We start from the raw sequence: 17,180 nt of genomic DNA, 5'->3' as shown, positions 1-17,180 counted from the left end.
ATTTACGATATATATAGGTATACATATGTATTTAAATATACGTTCAGATAGTATAGCTTGTACTAGTGTTTGAGGTAAAAAAAAAGCCGCAAGCAAAGCTGGAGTCAAGCGAACGATCACGAACCCCACTGCCTCTCCCCAATCAATCAGCATTCAGGAACAGCCGAGTAGAGACAGCCACCGAACGATGGAACGGTGCGACGTTGCCATCGAACCCAACCGTGCGGTCAGCGCGAATCAGCCCCCCGCCCCACCCACATGCATCATGTAGGCGCCGCGAACGATTGGCTGGCCAACGGACGGGGGCGCCGGATCCGTCCCGCATCGTCTGTCGCGTTCCCGATCGATCCCCGCGCGGTGTCGCACCACCATCCACCAACCGCGAGCCCCGTCACGACGGAGCGAAACGCCGCGCGCGTACGTGCTCCCACCGCCTTTTCGCCGCCGCCGCCGCCGCTGCCTGGGAGGCAAGCAAGAGCTAGCGGTGCTCACGTGGATGCTTGCTCGATCTTTCAGGGATCAGGGGAGGGCGCTCACGTGGGCGTGGCGGCGGCTGTCGCGGTCGACCCGCGGATTTCGCCTCGCCCGGCCGGATTTCCCGTGGCGGCCAACGGAGCACGCAAGGGGCCAACGGGGTTTTAATGCTCCACCCGTGCGCGCGAAGTGGCCCGTTCCCTCCAACAAGAGCTGGTAGTGCTACGACTAGTCCGGTATGCAGCCAAACGGGAAACCATTGGGTTCTTCTGCGCCAGGGCCTCCTATACCTCAGTTTGTGTAGCCTCTGTTCGGTATCTATTCGCCGCCGCGGCTAGGAAACCGTACGATCTCGATCGAGTGAGCATCGACATCGAGTACCACTGGATGGCCATTCTGCTTTTGTGAATGCCCGTACTATGCGAGTACAAGCTATCTAGGCTTCATATCAAACATTTTAACGACGTGTGCGTACAGTACAACGATAAATAATCATCTCTCTGATCCGAGCCGAAATAATCACAGTCAATCTAAACAACAAATTTAATTCATTTAGTGGAGAGCTCGGCGCCGTACGTCCAATCTTTTACTTTGATGATTTAGCATTCAACGGTTTTTCTGCCGAAATGTAGGAGTGGTAAACAACTACATACTCCGTATCATTGTTTTTTCGTGCAGCGTTAGTTAGGGAAAAGCCAATGAAATGATCATGCCGATATTGTAGTTTAGTACAACATATGGTACTGTGCATGATTCCAATTCCATGGATGCATGTACTTCAAAAGCAAGCCCCAGCCCGCTAATATACATGATGGATGGTATGATTAATTGGTGGTCCTTACTCGCAAAACAAAGGTGTCTTTTAACAAGTATTTATTGCCTATTATTTTTTAGCCATATTTTTTAATGAAGAAAGTATAACTTTTGTTTTTTTATCAATGTAATAGGACGTCAAGATAAAGATATATAGTAGTTTTATAAATATGAGCATTCATACCAAGTCTAGATTTGAATCCGGTAGTCAGGTTTCACCATATGGATCCTAGCTAATTGAGCTACGCTCAGTATCTTAACAAATACTCCATCATTTTTTTTATTTTTCTTTTTAGAATCTGTGCAGTCAAACTTACAAATATTTTATCATTAATATGCCTAAAGTTGTCAAGATTGAATATATGAAATTTATATCACTAAATTTGGCGTTACAAATGCTTCAATAAAAATACAAATTTATTATTGTGTGTTGATATAAAGTTATAAAATATTATGATCAAATTTACGTTTCGAAGATCGTGAAAAGTCAATAAAACAACTAAAAAGAATGGAGGTAGTATTTCTTAACTATATCTTTTAGGGAATCATTATCAAATTGCGCCGTGCATAGCATACTGTCACTAGAGCCCTCCCTTTTTGCGAGTGGAGTGGTGTCTTAGAGATCCAGTCAGAAGAGCCAAACAATCATGGGCTAAGAATGGGTGCAATAGATTACACGCAGCGTGACAAGAGATCCAACAATTTTGCCAATCCCTTTGCCTTTTTTCCTTTAGTGCATTTGGAACTTTTTCACTATCATAGTGCCATCATTAGGTCCTACTAGGTGCCCACTATATATTACGTAGTACCCCATCTTCTCCGGAAAGAACTGGCGTCGTGAGGCAACGAAAAAGGAAACCTGGGCTCAACTTTTGGTGACAGTATACCACTGTTATACGAGCGGGAAGTCAATTTCCTCAGTAGCTCACCCATCATATTAGGCAATATGACAGGGGAAGGAATTTATGATGGTTTACGACGGAGATGAAGTAAGACACTTAAAAAGTAATCTAATTAGTTTTAAAAAAATTACAAGATAAATCTATATTAAATTTTATCTTAAATATGCTTTAGATTTATTTGATATGTCTATTCTATCGCTCAAAAGATTTGCAATATATAGCCAATCCTAATAAACTATTCTAGTAAAGTAAAATGCATAAAAAGTAAATTATAAAAAATATAAATACGAAAGAGTAAAGATGATAGAGAAAGTAAACTCTACATAAGAGATTTTTATCGTATGGTATCAGTAGCATAAATATCACTTTTAGTTCACGTTCAAGCTCCATCAAAAATATACTTTTGATCGACACCCGATCACGACTCTTGAGCTACTAAGCCACCAAAGTAAAGGCTCAAGCTAGATGAGCCACTAAGCCACCAAAGCAAAGTCTCACCACTAGTTTCTTTTTTGATCATTTGTCATTGTGATCACTTCGGAGCTTGAACCACCAATGCAAGGGTCTCCGTGTTCTCGTACATATATCTTGTCATCGCTTCACATCAAGTCAGATGGTCAACAAGCTTGAGCAACTTGGGCTCAAATTATCAACGAGTCACCAAGATTTCAAGGCGCCGACATACCACCTGTTACAAGTTAGAATCATTCTTTGATCCCTTCTTCAAGCTGCAACCCCTAGCTACAACTCACTCTAGGTCTATAAGCACTAAGTACTCTCTAATTTTGTACTTAATTACCTTGGATGATTACTTTAAGTATTTTAGTAGCTTGGATGTCTTCTCAAGTGTGTATAAGCTTACTCTAGACTCCAGCAGTATGCCATATTTTCAAATGACTCAGTATAGGGATATTTATAGCATCAAACCCGTAAACCAACCGTTTTCCTAATGACTCAGAAAATCTGTTAGTACCAGATGATCCGATGATAATAAAACTACAACACCGGATCATCCGGTGAGTATATTCTTAGAAACTAACCATTGGAACCCACTCAAATCCATTATGAACACTGGACTATCTAGCGTACCTTCAAAGCCAACACTGGACCTTTCGGCGAGTTATCTTTAGCTATCTGAGCCTTTGCAGCCTCTCTATGTAAAATACTCTGATGTATTCATCTGATGTTCATTTCATTCACACCGGATCATCCTATGAGTTGAACATTCTCTTCTTTTATCTGAAAATGTTTCGGTGCAACTATCTCTGTAATCAACAGACTATCCGATAAGTTGATCTTTGTTGTTCTGTGTTTGATTCTTCTTTGAAAGAATTAGCCCGACGTGATCCTCCGATGATCACCGAACCATTCGATGAAGCTATCTTCGTTCTTCCCATTTTTAACAATATTCGCTGCTTCTGCCCATTTGACACCGAACCATCCGCTAAAATAAAATCTCTTGATACAAAGCTCTCGTGCATACAATTCTTACAGCATCGGATCATCTAATGTGTATATTTTTATCCTTAAACTTCTCATTTAACCAAATTTTGTTTCGACTACGGTAACTTCATAATATGTTACGTTCATAAGATATACTAACATATATTCTTAACAAACATATTAATCAAATAACTATATTATTATTAAATATTAAAATTATAATCATGATTTAATAGACTGGCTGAGTCGATCAAGCCACAAGAGGGGCCATAGCAATCACACACAGTTTTTAGGCACCTGCTACCTATGACCGTATGGCACTTGACAAAAAGCTTGACACGTAATGGCTTGGAGTCTCGGGCCGCTTCAGTTTGTCAGGTCACTATCATGTACAGGTGGGACGCAGCCATCGACGTCGCCCTCGAGACCGGGGTTTCAAGGGCGCACGCGGCCCCAACGGAAAGCGCCCCTGCAGCCGTATCCCGGCGCAGCCGTCCCCGTCGCGTGCATGCGCAAGACAGCGGTGGCCGGCGTTCGCCACACACCGTCGTTTCGTGCGGCCCGGGGCGATCAGATCACTGCTCGTCGAGACCCCCTGCCCCTGCTACGTACTGCCGCGAGCGACCCGTGGCCAGCCGTGCCCGTGGACGGGCTCGGACGCACGGACAGTGAGGTGACCGGATTAAATGAACGACGACTACGCTGTGCCAATATGTGTGTGGCTTGTTTTATTCTGACTGTTCGCGCGCTAGCTAGTCTCTCGATATTTTCCCATGAGAGCAACGATGATTTGGCCTTTGGATGGTGCATGCATGCGTCCCTAGCGTTGAAGCCACCATCAAGCACAACCATCTCCTGTGCTTGCCCGTGCGCGTGTGTGGTTGCCAGTCCTTCTCGTGGTCGTACGAGGCATGGAAGAAGGAACAGGGGCGGTGCATGACAAAGATGCATGGGGTCATTGGGTGTCTTGTTTGCCGAGGAACCTTTGGGCTCCTTGATTGAGCACCGCAAAAATTGATGGCACTGATTAATCGATTTGCAGAACAGACGAAGTCGCTAAGCACTCACTGATGGAGGATGGAGACTCTCCATTCTCCCGTTTCCAATCAATCAGGCCAAGATGGATGACGGGATGGCTCCAGAGAGATACGTACCTGAACCTGAAAGCTGGATGTGATCAGGATCACAGCTCACGATTTCTATGTCCTGTCATCTCTCTTCCTCCTAAGGTTAAGATGGAGAGACAATATGCGCACCAGTAGTCCAGTACTAGTCTGTCCGGTTCAATTTCCTCTTTTTTTTTAGGAAACGTACGAATTTCCTACTGTGCGCTAAGTCCTGGCTATTTGTGCGCCACGGCCCAGCACGGTACAGCAGCACAGACGAAGGCAGGTGACTGCACTGGCACAGTGGCACTGCTATGCCTGCTTGTTGTCGCTATGCAGAGCAGTACATGGAACGGAACCTAGCTACTCCTATGGTACTGCATCCTAGACGGCTAGACTTCAGATAACAAAACAAAGCTGTTGCTCATCTAGTCATCTGTGCCAACGACTGAACAACTCACATGTTGCACGTATAAAATAGTAAATACTCCCCCCTAGTCCTGTCAAACTCAAACAAGTTTGAGATGGAAATCGTGCGACTCCGAGACGGCAACGCCGGGTATTGAAAGCGGACGCACATGGGGAGACGGAGGAAGCCAGCGCAGCAGCCCAGGTAGAGCCTGGACTAGACGTTCCCCAGGCTCCGCTCCATCCGCACGGTCACATGACCTGTCTCGGACTCTCGGCTCCCTCCAGCCTCGTCGACCGGCGGTCGGAGTTGCATTTGCGTGCGGTCGCCTGTGTGTCTGCGTGCACTGGCCTAGATCTGCTACCGCCCATGCATGCATGGCTTCTTCCGAGAGAACCGCCTGCATGCCTTATTAATCCTCGGTGGTGTCAGGGACGCCGGGCAAGCGCGCAGTAGGATATTGTTTCTTTGATGCGCTCGCAGATCGATCGATCGATCCACCGGTTGTCTGGTACTCTGGTCGATGGCTGGATTAGGCATGTCAACGGGTAAAATTCCTGCGGGGAATGGGTAACTATTCCCGTCCCCGTCCCCGTCCCCGCTCGTGGGGAAAAAAATTTTCCCATCCCCGCCCCCGCGCGGGGAATGGGTACCCGATGGGGACCCGTTCCCGCTATCAAGAAGGAATTTTGGACTGGATCGATTGTAGTTAGGTAGAAATTTTTAGGTTGGATCGATTGGAGTTAAATAAGTTCAGCTCAATAAAAATAAAACTTAATATTCGGAGTCCCGCGAGGAAACAGGGACGGGGGATGGGGAACCATCCCCGCCCCCGCCATACCCGACGGGAGGGATTTTCCTCCCATTAAATTCCCCGTAGGGGAAAAAATGATCTTATCCCCGTTTCCTAATAGGGGAATTCTCCGTCGGGGAACGGGGAACGGGCCCCGTTGACATCCCTAGGCTGGATGCCATGCCCATGCGACAGCGTACTACTACTGCTCTCTGGGAGGTGGAGGTTCTTGTGTCGGCTTCCGATGGGCCTGCAGCCCTGTAGTATGTACTACTCCTCTCTACCAGCTAGCCAGTCCTCCGTACTACGATTTTTGCGAGCATCGTTTGAATCAGCATGCCGTTGCGCGTGATTCCGACGGATAAATCGATCCGCAAGTGCCGTTGCGAACTGCTTTCCTGCACTGCACATGCATGCCTTCTTTGTTCGCTGCAGCACTGACATGGAATCATGGATCGATCTTTCGATCCGGAAGGGAGCGTGAGACTTGAGAGCTTAACAAACGGAAAAGCGACGCCGGGGCCGTACAGGAAGATGAGACTAGCACCTGGCCAGTGTAGTCGACCTGTGCCACGATTGACAAGGATTAGGCGATTTAACCGTGTCATTTTTCCCCTTGTGCCATTACATTGTGGCACAGCACAAGAAATGGTAGCAGGCAAGATATGGACGGTTGCTGTACAGGAGTACGTACATACGGCCGGGCAGTAATAATTTTCTTTTCTCATCCGAATGACACTACTCATCTTGCCCTCAAACAACGCGCGTGGGCAAGGAAAAAAGCTCTGGCGTGACTTTTGTGATCCAACACTCTGCAGGCGCAAAGCACAACCAATGCACATGTAAAAATTAAAAACTGTGCTTCCTTGCTTGCCTGCATCGCATGCATGGGCGAGTTTCACAGCACACCGTTACTTGGGTAAGCTAGGCGGCTAGGCACGAGTCAGGACGCGCAGTATCCCGGCGAAAGGTATCCGTCTCATCAATTTATTACTATATTATTATTTGAGTGTTAAAAAATCTATCGTGTTTGACGAAATTATCACATTAATAAAAAAAGAAAAAAAAAATCTAAATCACATATCGTTATAAATAACTAACAATCTAGATTAAATCAAATAATCCCTATCAAATATAATTAATAAATAGCTAAATTCGGAATTAAAAAGTATCGGAAATTAGTAGTTTGATTTCTATAGGTTTGCGAAGAAAAATGTCTAAATAAAGAGTAAAAATAAAAATAAAATAAAATAATAATTGAAATTAACGTTAGAATAGAAAAAAGAAGTATCATATCAAATATAATCTTAGAAAAAAATAATTATTATAAAAATCAACACCTACATAAAGAATTTATATAAAATATATGTAATCAAATATTATTATAACAAAATATTATAGTGATATTAGCTACGCTATTACTGTGAACCAGCTCTCTCTATCCAAAAGCCAAACGGGGACCTCAGAGAAAACGACGTGATATGTACATGCACCGGCCCATGGGATTACATTTGCACATACGCAAGTAGAAAGACTAAGGAACATATGTTGGTATGAGCAGCAATTTTATGCTAAGTTTTATGGTTCAGCAGAAATAATATGGTTTTTGATAGATTAATTTTAAAATCTACATGCAAATACTATATAGAGGAATATACTAGCTTCGTTTTTAGCACAATTGCAAATGTACGATGAAGACAGATATGATATGGATTGCATGCTGTACTCTTGAGACGACAATGATGTAGATTTTTGACAAAAATGAATGGATATTTAGCAATAGGATTGGTCTTTAATTAATTCTCTTTATCTAAACTATATTGGTTTTTATTAGTTTAAGTTATTCTACTATTATGACGTGTGATGTTAAAGCCTGGAGGGTTAACTTTGTAATATTGATTGATGGCCATGAGCTCTCAAGACGAAGGCTAGGATATTTTTCCATTATCTAAAAAAACGTGCGCAAGTAGAAAGCGATGGGGAACAAGGAGATTGACTTGAGGACCGGCCGGCCGGCGTGGCTCGTACGCTCGCACTTACATGGTCATGGACTCTGCAGGATTGAGAGCGGTGACTAGAGGGAGATGAATAGATAACTCAATAAATTTTTTACGAAATAGATGATATTCTTCTATTTGATCATCTAACACACCTTTAAAAGAGAATCATAACAAAGCACAATACAAATACGTAGCGAAAAATCTTCATCTAACACAGAAGTTTTGGAGGTTCTAGAGAATTGTCCGGAAAGTACGGAGAATACGGAGGTTCCAAAGTTGGGTCCGAAGGTTCCGGATTTTGCATAACAACAAATGAAAAATTGAAAACCAAACTTAAAGATCTAACAAGAAGTAGGTATCATGGTTGAAATAGAGCACAACGTGTCTTAGCAAATCAATCTATGACTCAACCCCATACAAATCTTAAATCTTGAGAAAAATCACCAAAGGATCAAAGATGGTCATAGGGTGAAGATGCTCCCTAGGTTGATGATCTAGATGCAAGAGAACTCAAGACACTCTCATATACATGAGTATATGAGATTTATGCATCTAGCAACAATAAGAACAACTCCACAAGATAAAAATATCGCTGCTCAAAGGCAAAAACAAAAATCAACTTGAAAAAGAAAAGAAACTTGCAATGAAAGCAAGAGAACCAAAAGCAGAAGACTAGAAGGGGATGAGCATGAGCATATGCAAGAGAAACATCTTCATTAGGCACAGAGGTCAAACTTATTTTCGACAGATTACAGAGATTTCACTCACAAAAGCTCTAATACAAAGGCTAAGTCTGCCCTCTGCTCTCCTCCATAATCTATCTCTAGGCACTCAAATAGCTGGTTCAAGGGGTTTACACAATCTTACCCCTCTATTTATAGCCTAGAGAGGCTCTTTAGTGGTCAAATTTCCTTGTTACCAAAGTGCCCCTCCTACCTATCACCCTCCAATGTACTCCCACCTACCGTCAAGAGCATTTTTGTTCGTTTTTAGCTCCAACCATCAAATGGCCACGGCTTCTCCACGACTTAGCTTCGCCTCAAGCTTTGCGATTGTGCCACATGGTCCTACAACTCTTCCACGGCTTTGAGGCCAAAACGTGAAACCTTAGCATATTTTTCAAAGCGTGACCAGTCGCTACTTGCTTCTCCTCAAGCAAACGCTCCAATATTAACACGTGTCCTCCGTCTTACAATCTTGACCGCCGACAAGTCTTTCCCGCTGTCATTCCCTCGGACTGCATTGTCACTTGCACCAGCATTCCCTTCGCTTGACTTTGTCAATATGCTGCCTTTATCATCATTCATCTCATGCCTTGCTCGACCTCCATGTATACTGTTAGGATCATCCTTAACTCCACCTGGCCTCCTCGATCGTCTGGCACTAAGCTCCCCGTTTAGCCTCGATCATCCTGTCGTCGACCGCCAAGTTGTATCTATCACCTGCATACCATAAAACAATCAAACATATATCTCCAACTCTAACTTCAGTTAGTTCATAATCGAAATGCTCAATTAAAATCTCAAATCAATTCAAAGCAATTCCTAAAAAGTTCCATTACGTAGAAGAAGTTCAGAGCTGAAAATATTATTCATCATTGCTGAAAACATTGTTCAAGTACGGACTCTCCGAAAAAAATATTCGGACACTCCGCAAAAATTGTAGATTCTCCGTAAAACTATACGGACACTTCGCAAATCTCAATTAATTCCAATTTTACAAATTATCCAAACAAATATACGAACATCTTCGTGCATCCCAATCAATCAAAAACTTGATAAATAAAATTAACAACCTTATCGATCAATGTTTCATATAAATTAATGTATATTTTAACTTGTTTTGGTGACTCATAGGGCGAGCGATCGTCGCGTGCTGGAACGTAATGTCTGTCTGTGTCTGTCTGGTCTCTAACGCGCGCGCACGAGTACGTAGTACAGGGTGCTGATGTGTATAGTATAGCCATCGGTCCCGTCCATTATTCAAGCCACGGATCGATCGAAAGAGATGTGTCCATACACATCGATCGATGACCTGAGACTTCTGTGCATACTGAACATGTGTTGCGAGTTGGAAGACCCGATTCCTATCATGTTTATTCTCAGTGACGTACGTACGGTACGTGCAACCGGACCGATGCGTAGACATATTCATTGGTCCGTACAATATGCTGCCCGGATCATACCGAATGTATCCGGACTTGGCTCATGACTGGATTTTAGTTACACCCTAATTCTCTTTTGTCGAAAAACCTTAGTATTCTAGCCTAGCTATATCTATATTCTCAGCTAACCCGTGTGTGATAGAACGACGAAAAATAATGAGCAAAGACATTACTCACAGAGTACTACAGTTTCGTGTCAGTACAAAAAAGATATTAGCCGGTGCTAATAGTATATCGACGCATGCAATGCCAGTAGGCAGCGACAGGAAGTTGATTCGCAGCTTCCGCATGGCAGCGGCAGGCAGTTCCACGCTTATTATTTCCGTTCAAGAAGGTAGTTCCACGCTAACAAACCACCCGCACATGCACCTCTCCCCCAGCCTCAATCCGTCTGGCCGAAATCCTGCAACAACTCACAGCACGTACATGGTCAAACCCTTCTGCGCCGCGACCTTGCTGGCTTGCCTGCTCGTCGAGAGAAGACGAGAGCAAGTGGCGTGGTGGTGGTACGGGCGGATCACAGACACGACCCGGGCGCGGATTGGATCGTGCACGATGCCTATGAGTGTCATGCGTGTGCGTCGTGCCGGCCTCGGCGCGCATGCGGCACGAGGACGCAGCCGTGCGCGGCGAGGACAAGATGCCGAGGCCAGCCAGGCCAGTGCGCTATTGGACAACAGGCACTAATATAAAAATAGTTATCAGTGCCAGTTAAAAACAATATTATTGATGATTTTTGAACCGGTATTAATTACTTGATATTGATAGTAAAAAATTATATTTCAAGGATGCCTTTTTGACAGTATGTATGTATCTCTATTCTACATATATAAGAAGTTAGGATATTCAATCTAATAGTATAAGAATTTATACTGTGAATTATACATGTAAGATATTTATAGAGTCCACAAATTTATGAGTTGAACGTCGAGGGCGTCTTGGTGGCAGAGTTGATACATTTCGTCGAAATGAATCTAGACTTTGCTGTCCTCGTGGAGAAAATCACAATGTTTGTACTGGAACGTGAACATTTCTCTACTGGCCTTCAACTATTCCAAATACCAGGCATGGAATCTCTGTATTTGGGTTGTTAGCTTCGATAGGGACTTGACTAGTGGTTCGTCAAACTTAAATTGCCATTTATTTTGTGTCGTTTCAACCTTGGACTCATCATAAAGTGCTTCTTTTGTCATTTTGACATCAATTAGAAAATTTTCTTCTAATTCTTTATGTTATTCTAGCGCTCTTTGTTTTTTCCCTTCTCGATTGACGTCTTCCTCAACTATTTCTTACCCATGATGCGTTTGTAGTTAGATTTTAGCGGTGGGTCCACAGGTCTTGTCAAAGTCTGAAGAAACTTGATGATCGTTACTGGATCGATAACACTCTTGTTTTGCTCAGCACGTTTGAAGTGTGCAGTGGCATCGACTCTCACTTTCCTTCTGGTTTTCTCATCAGTTAAATCATAAGGCAGAGGAGATGCCGGCTTCTTAGATGCTAACTGTCGCTTCTTAGCTGCTGCTCGTTGCTATGACGAAGTTGATTTCTGAGATAACATCGACTTCTGAGCTTGTGCAGGTGCTACCGGCTTCTACAGCGGGATAGGCGATGGTGTCGAAGGGGTTGGAGATCTTCTTGGTAGTTGTGGAGACGGTGTCACACCTGGTTTTAACGGATAAAACCAAATACAGCTTATGTGTGCCCAGAATGTTCAACACATATAAGGACGTCATAGGTAAAGTACCAAAAGTATTCTTTTTATAGAATAAATATTAACTCTTACAACAATTGGCATATATTATCTTTTATGAAGATATCTGCAACGGTACAGAAGCATTGGTGGCCTAACAACACCGCAAGCAATCAACCGGGAGACTCGCGCCTGAACGTCACAACCTCGTCTTGATAATCTTCAACATCTCCACTCACTGATCATCACACTCGTCTGTGTCTTCACCAAACAATATATTGCACTTGCGCCACAGGACATAATGACGTACATTTTTTGAGAGCCTCGTTTCCCCCACCTCTCTAAGGTAATATAGATTGCTTTTACAGTAGTTATGTATTACACTATCCACGTGTACCCTAGCGTATACATGTGATATCAAACAACCGTTGAAGAGGGTTCAATCCATCTATTGTTCAGCTAGACCACTAGCCACCGTGGTGCGAACACCCAAGACTAGCGCGATAAGCTTGCATGGTATGCTTTCTATGATATCATCCACGGGGTGATGGATTAAGGCTTCTCCTGGAAGCCACGTGGATGCGTATCTACTCTGGGGACCACTAGGGCTCGGCACTGAGGAGTACAAGCCTCTGAAAGCTTCTTATTACCTCGTCAAGTGAAGTACAAGCCGGTTTGCATCTATGGAGCACTTACGCGAACACGGATCAGAGCTTTCGTTAGCTATCTTTATTAGGTATACAAGTATATCATCGATCTTTTCGATGGTCCACACCCATCCATCAGTTATTGTTTTACAACAATCCAAAAGAAGCATATTTTGTCTGAATCTTATAGAAAAACAACCATTTTTTCAATTAACAAAGATATGATAACAATTAACAATGATTGACAATGAAAGAATCACACAATTTCATATAGCTCTCCAATTTGAAAGACACATAAATATAATAGTTTGAGTATGTATAGATGCTTGCCTTGATCACACTATTCATCAATGACCAGCTCGGATTCAATCATATGCACTTGATCAAAGCTCTCCGGTTCGTCAATCTCTAAAATAATGAAATGGTGCAATGTAAGAAAATGATGGTCTTGACATGAAAGATAAACCAATGAGCATGAAATTTGGTGTAGAGATTGGGTACTGAGTTATGAAGTAAATAAAACAAGAACCAGCTCATTTCGACAAATGAAGCTCTCACAATATATAGAGTGGTAGAGATTAACATGGAAAGGAACATTGGACTATAATGTTTTAAAGAGCGTACTTTCAAATCTAAAGTTATCATAAGGATGAGTTTTGTACCAAGTCAAGTATTTTTCCTATAAACTACAACTGAAATGATGAACTTTGGTTTTCGATTCACTTCATTTGGCGTTATACTTAATTCTATGCGAAAATTCACTTCATTTAAATAATAACCAAAATGAAGGAAATACCATATCGATCACCGGAATATATGCACATGCAGCCATGCCTAGAAACTTTGTCTAGAATTTGCGAAACTTATTCTAGAAGTAATTTAGAGCATATATACTCGCTATGCACTATTAGAACACATATGCTACATTTTTAACTGAGTTTTAACTTTATGAAAAATCATATTTTCACAAAAAAAATATTTATTTGAGTATGCTGTATATGAAAATGAAGTGCAACATGGTGGTAATTCACAAATGTGTGGTGATTGAAGTTACACTTTGACTTCCATCTTCTATCTTAATTTGAAAGTATATATCCCTAATTTCATCCGTACACAGGACATATACCTTCAAGAAGGGCCAAATAAATGAACTATTATTATAGAAGCCATTCACATCACACATCTAACCTTTCCATTACTTGATCCTCTCTGATTACCTACTCCCTGACGCAATTGAAAGTCATCAACATCACATTTATCTATTTGCCAAACCACTTTGGCTGGCTGGTAAGGAGCCTTAAGCATGTTAGCTCATTGGAGTGTCAAATAGCTGAAGGATATCAAACTTCCAGAGTCGAGACATCATAGGAAGATGCTTGTGTTAAGCATGAACAATATTTGTTACCCACGTTTTTGGTCTTGATGTACGTGTTTAGACAAGACTAGTTTTTCAGTATTTACAAAATATGACTACATGAGTATGAAACTGAAATGAAAAGATGTCTTCTGCTTTTCTGAAGTGATGTCAATTCCAGAGGTACCACTTGACGTAATACAGACAAGCATTGACTGAACAGGTCGCAAAATAAGGTCACTGTATTAGATGGGAAGGACATGGAATTGCTAGTTGCTAATCAAACAAAGGGCAGCAAGCACAATATATGAATTGTACTGGATATTACAGATTTTTTTTGAGGAACTGGATACCACATATGAAATCTAATTTTTTAAAATATTGGAAAGAAATTCTTTTGTTGTATGTATTTGCCTTTATTTTAGATCATAGAGCTAAAATTACAGGTTTGTGTAGAATTCTCACAGTTCTAGGTGATGCTCTTGGCTATGATTATTCTACTTATTATACTAATATTCGTTCTAAGTTATTCGATGTTTATAGTAAATATAAAACAAAGTATGCTGGAGTTCGCTTTCAATGACCTCCACTAGCACCCACAACGAGTAAGAAGCCAACAACGTGGGGAAAAATATTTGATGGAGGTTCTTCATCAAAAAGTTTAGACTCTTCGTCACGATCATCTACGACTACGGGCGTTGGAATTCCAATAACCGGAGGGGAGCTTACTATCTTTATCGACAGCGACGTTATCAGCCATAAACAAGAAAATTTCAGCATACTACAATAGTGGTATGAGCACAAGATTAATTATCCAGTGCTTTCACTGTTAGCACGAGACTTGTTAATGATTCTCGTATCTACAGTTTCTTTTGAGACTTCCTTCAGTCCTACTAGAAGGATAATCGAAGAGAGAAGAATGAATCTCACAAGTGAGATAGCGGAAATACTCATCATAGTAAAAGACTGGGAACAAGCTGAAGCACGAATGCAACGCACTGCAGAGAACACTGAGCTTGAAGCTTGATTCGAAAATTTGTATCTAGATGTTGTTGAGGCTTGAGAACGTATAATTTTTAATTTTTTGAGGTAGGTTGTACTCTTTTTTACTTTGTTATAAAGATTTTTAATGAGGCAACCTATCAATAAAGCTCATTTTTAGAATTAATTATGTCTCCCTATTATTTTTGATTTTTTTATAATTTTTCTTTACTTTTCAAAAGCGACCCGGGACCCGCCACCCTCCTCTCATCTTGGCCTATAAATAGCCACTATCCATCCATGCCAAACTCCCACTGATCCAAACTCTAAAGCCACTTGCCCACTTCAACAAATCAATTCTATTATTTCTATATTTTTAATTTTTCATTCATGGATCAAGACACCGAGAACTCGCGTGTATGATCATGGGTGTGACAGCATTTTGAGAAGATCTTTAGAGAAATTAACGGGGAACAAGTAAGATTTGCTAAGTGTAATATATGTAACAATGAATTATGTGTCAGGTCTACAAATGGAACGGGATACTTGAGGAAGCATGTTAAATATTGCAAGCAAAATTCTGGGATTTCTAATGAAATAATTTAATTTTCAAAGCATAGCCATATGTTATACTCTTTTTTCCCTCTAGTAGAAATGTTTTTAATGAGGCAACCAATCAATAAAACTTATTTTATTTATTTTTATATTTTTTAGAATTTTGTAACTATTATTTTTATTTTTTCCTATTTTCGAAGTGTTGTCAGGCCGGCGTGCCCAACCGTGCCGACGGGCCGACCGTGCCTTCACCGTGCCTGTCGGCCCGTTGGTGTGCAGCCGTGCCACCGGGCTGCCCCTGCACCGTGCCTCCGTCGGGCCGCCCGTGCCTCCGGGCCAGCCGAGCCACTGGGCCGCAATTGTGACCGTGGTGGCTCGACACAGCATGGTGGATGACGAGTCGTGCTATGGACCGAGGGGCGGCACGTGGGCTGGCATGGCCCGGTCCATTAACTGTAACTGGGCCGATCGGGCCGGGCCGTGTATAGATGGGCCCGTGCCGGGCAGGCCCGAAAGACCCATTTGGCCTTCTCTGCTAAAAGCTGAGAAGCAGATTTTAACTGATTTTTTTTAGTTTTTATATGTGCTAAGAAGCTAAAAGTCTATTATAAAAACTAACAACCAAAATGCTTCATCAGCTAGGCAAAAATTTTGAAGCCACATCCTATCCAATATATGGAAGGAATTATTGACCTGCAGATGATATTACAAGCACTGAGTGATGACTTGCAGATGATTTTTGGTTTGGTAGGCTGTACAAGGAATTGTTGACCCACTCGAGTTCTAGTATCATGATATTACAAGCACCGAGGATGGTGGCACTTACATGTGATTCTTATTCATTAGATTGTTGTCATGAATAAGCGATTCAGCATGGGACTAGCATAGCTGAATCCTGGGTTGCATATATATTGTGTACTGACTTAGAAATTAGAACCCTCGCCTAAATCATCACTCTCATGACCGTAACCCACGTGCTTTGTTTCATGATTCCTAGTTGCAACAAGTGAGCATAGCTTCGCACTGAAGAGCATATCAGAGCAAGTTTGTACTAACTAAGTTGTATGATCTTAAGTAACACAGGCACCAAGCGCATCTGGTGTAGTGGTATCATAGTACCCTCCCACGGTACTGACCGGGGTTCGATTCCCCGGATGCGCAGGTCGTGTTTTATTTTACTTTTTGACATGGTTTGTGCCGTTGCCTGATGCCAGGCCATACGAAGGCTGAAATTTTTTTTAGTGCTGCCCTGATTTTGTCTTGTCAAATGTTTTCACGGGTTTGATAGGTTTCTCCCGGATGAAACCAGTACACTGGATGCTTCAGAAGAGTTAGGGAAAAAAATTGTATGGAGCGGTGATGCAAATCCCTCCCGTAGCACCGTGCGGATGCCCGCCACATGTACACGTGTGTCAAAGCCAAGCACCAGCGAATCCGAGCCGAGTAGAGTTTCCTGAGCCGTGCGCAGCCAGAACAGCAATTCAAGCGCCGCCAACCCCAAATCCAAGCGCCCTGCTTGCTCTCCCCTCCCCCACGGCCGCCACCAAGCTCTTCCTCGGCAGCCTCGTTGCCAGGGCCCACACGGCTACCGCTCGGCGTGGCTGGCTCGCTCCTGACCCTGGCAAACTTCGTCCTCGACTGTCTTCCCACCGACAAGGATGCGGATGCGGCTGCAGGGTCTGAATGTGCATGGTGCTCTGAATGTTTCCTTCAAAACGTGATGGGTGATGTGATGAAGCCGTGAACTTTTGCAATCAAAGCACGCAATTTTTTTTCATCCGACGCATTGCTCATTTGTTGCAATGTTCTATTGTGAGCTCATACCTTCATTGAACCGCTTCTGTGATGC

The 17,180-nt window shown here is 42.7% G+C and overlaps 1 non-coding gene across 1 annotated transcript; it reads left to right on the top strand.

Annotated features, from left to right (window-relative positions):
* Positions 1-16,421: 16,421 nt before the first annotated feature.
* On the top strand, positions 16,422-16,492 carry TRNAG-CCC (transfer RNA glycine (anticodon CCC)). Its single transcript has one exon. It is a non-coding gene; the product is annotated as a tRNA-Gly (tRNA).
* Positions 16,493-17,180: the final 688 nt, after the last annotated feature.

This window comes from Phragmites australis, chromosome 2 (assembly GCF_958298935.1).
Source record: "Phragmites australis chromosome 2, lpPhrAust1.1, whole genome shotgun sequence".
Classification (NCBI taxonomy): domain Eukaryota; kingdom Viridiplantae; phylum Streptophyta; class Magnoliopsida; order Poales; family Poaceae; genus Phragmites; species Phragmites australis.
Note: the sequence above shows the minus strand (reverse complement) of the source record. Positions and strands in the feature narration are given on the sequence as shown.